We start from the raw sequence: 3,342 nt of genomic DNA on the forward strand, positions 1-3,342 counted from the left end.
TGTTCAAATCCCTCCATGTCCCTCGCCCCCCTCCCTATCTCTGTAACCTCCTCCAGCCCCTACAATTCTCATCCTCCTGTTCAAATCTCTCCATGGCCCTCGCCCCCCCCCTATCTCTGTAACCTCCTCCAGCCCCTACAATTCTCATCCTCCTGTTCAAATCCCTCCATGTCCCTCGCCCCCTCCCTATCTCTGTAACCTCCTCCAGTCCCTACAATTCTCATCCTCCTGTTCAAATCCCTCCATGGCCCTCGCCCCCTCCCTATCTCTGTAACCTCCTCCAGCCCCTACAATTCTCATCCTCCTGTTCAAATCTCTCCATGGCCCTCGCCCCCCCCCTATCTCTGTAACCTCCTCCAGCCCTACAATTCTCATCCTCCTGTTCAAATCCCTCCATGGCCCTCGCCCCCTCCCTATCTCTGTAACCTCCTCCAGCCCCTACAATTCTCATCCCCCTGTTCAAATCCCTCCATGGCCCTCGCCCCCTCCCTATCTCTGTAACCTCCTCCAGCCCCTACAATTCTCATCCTCCTGTTCAAATCCCTCCATGGCCCTCGCCCCCTCCCTATCTCTGTAACCTCCTCCAGCCCCTACAATTCTCATCCTCCTGTTCAAATCCCTCCATGGCCCTCGCCCCCTCGCTATCTCTGTAACCTCCTCCACCCTACAATTCTCATCCTCCTGTTCAAATCCCTCCATGGCCCCTCGCCCCCTCCCTATCTCTGTAACCTCCTCCAGCCCTACAATTCTCATCCTCCTGTTCAAATCTCTCCATGGCCCTCGCCCCTCCCTATCGCTGTAACCTCCTCCAGCCCTACCATTCTCATCCTCCTGCTCAAATCCCTCCATGGCCCCTCGCCCACTCCCTATCTCTGTAACCTCCTCCAGCCCTACAATTCTCATCCTCCTGTTCAAATCCCTCCATGGCCCTCACCCCCCCCCTATCTCTGTAACCTCCTCCAGCCCTACAATTCACATCCTCCTGTTCAAATCTCTCCATGGCCCTCGCCCCTCCCTATCGCTGTAACCTCCTCCAGTCCCTACAATTCTCATCCTCCTGTTCAAATCCATGAATGGCCCTCGCCCCCCTCCCTATCTCTGTAACCTCCTCCAGCCCAACAATTCTCATCCTCCTGTTCAAATCCCTCCATGGCCCTCGACCCCTCACAATCTCTGTAACCTCCTCCAGCCCTACAATTCTCATCCTGCTGTTCAAATCCCTCCATCGCCCCTCGCCCCTCCCTATCCCTGTAACCTCCACGAGCCCTACAATTCTCATCCTCCTGTTCAAATCCCTCCATGGCCCTCGCCCCTCCCTATCACTGTAACCTCCTCCAGCCCCTACAATTCTCATCCTCCTGTTCAAATCCCTCCATGGCCCTCGCCCCCTCCCTATCGCTGTAACTGCCTCCAGCCCCCACAATTCTCATCCTCCTGTTCGAATCCCTCCATAGCCCTCGCCACCTCCCTATCACTGTAACCTCCTCCAGCCCCGACAATTCTCATCCTCCTGTTCAAATCACTCCATGGCCCTCGCCCCCTCCCTATCTCTGTAACCTCCTCCAACTCTACAATTCTCATCCTCCTGCTCAAATCACTCCATGGCCCTCGCCCCCTCCCTATCTCTGTAACCTCCTCCAGCTCTACAATTCTCATTCTCCTGTTCAAATCCCTCCATGGCCCTTGCCACCTCCCTATCTCTGTAATCTCCTCCAGCCTCTACAATTCTCATCCTCCTTTTCAAATCCCTCCATGGCCCCTCACCCACTCCCTATCTCTGTAACCTCCTCCAGCCTCTACAATTCTCATCCTCCTGTTCAAATCCCTCCATGGCCCTCGCCCCCTCCCTATCTCTGTAACCTCCTCCAGCCCCTACAATTCTCATCCCCCTGTTCAACTCCCTCCATGGCCCTCGCCCCCTCCCTATCTCTGTAACCTCCTCCAGCCCTACAATTCTCATCCTCCTGTTCAAATCTCTCCATGGCCCTCGCCCCTCCCTATCGCTGTAACCTCCTCCAGTCCCTACAATTCTCATCCTCCTGTTCAAATCCATGAATGGCCCTCGCCCCCCCTCCGTATCTCTGTAACCTCCTCCAGCCCTACAATTCTCATCCTCCTGTTCAAATCCCTCCATGGCCCTCCCCCCGTCCCTATCTCTGTAACCTCCTCCAGCCCAACAATTCTCATCCTCCTGTTCAAATCCCTCCATGGCCCTCAACCCATCACAATCTCTGTAACCTCCTCGAGCCCTACAATTCTCATCCTGCTGTTCAAATCCCTCCATGGCCCTTGCCCCCTCCCTATCCCTGTAACCTCCACGAGCCCTACAATTCTCATCCTCCTGTTCAAATCCCTCCATGGCCCTCGCACCTCCCTATCACTGTAACCTCCTCCAGCCCATACAATTCTCATCCTCCTGTTCAAATCCCTCCATGGCCCTCGCCCCCTCCCTATCTCTGTAACCTCCTCCAGCCCTACAATTCTCATCCTCCTGTTCAAATCTCTCCATGGCCCTCGCCCCTCCCTATCGCTGTAACCTCCTCCAGTCCCTACAATTCTCATCCTCCTGTTCAAATCCATGAATGGCCCTCGCCCCCCCTCCCTATCTCTGTAACCTCCTCCAGCCCTACAATTCTCATCCTCCTGTTCAAATCCCTCCATGGCCCTCCCCCCGTCCCTATCTCTGTAACCTCCTCCCGCCCAACAATTCTCATCCTCCTGTTCAAATCCCTCCATGGCCCCTCGCCCCCTCCCTGTCTCTGTAACCTCCTCCAGCCCCTACAATTCTCATCCTCCTGTTCAAATCCCTCCATGGCCCCTCGCGCCCCTCCCTATCTCTGTAACCTCCTCCAGCCCCTACAATTCTTATCCTCCTGTTCAAATCCCTCCATGGCCCTCGCCCCCTCCCTATCTCTGTAACCTCCTCCAGCCCCTACAATTCTCATCCCCCTGTTCAAATCCCTCCATGGCCCTCGCCCCCTCCCTATCTCTGTAACCTCCTCCAGCCCTACAATTCTCATCCTCCTGTTCAAATCCCTCCATGGCCCTCGCCCCCTCCCTATCTCTGTAACCTCCTCCACCCTACAATTCTCATCCTCCTGTTCAAATCCCTCCATGGCCCCTCGCCCCCTCCCTATCTCTGTAACCTCCTCCAGCCCTACAATTCTCATCCTCCTGTTCAAATCTCTCCATGGCCCTCGCCCCTCCCTATCGCTGGAACCTCCTCCAGCCCTACAATTCTCATCCTCCTGTTCAAATCCCTCCATGACCCTCGCCCCCCTCCCTATCTCTGCAACCTGCTCCAGCCCAACTATTCTCATCCTCCTGTTCAAATCCCTCCAT

Source organism: Somniosus microcephalus, unplaced genomic scaffold, assembly GCF_052327205.1.
Source record: "Somniosus microcephalus isolate GS21.2 unplaced genomic scaffold, FLI_Smic_1.0 unresolved_chr9, whole genome shotgun sequence".
Taxonomy (NCBI): domain Eukaryota; kingdom Metazoa; phylum Chordata; class Chondrichthyes; order Squaliformes; family Somniosidae; genus Somniosus; species Somniosus microcephalus.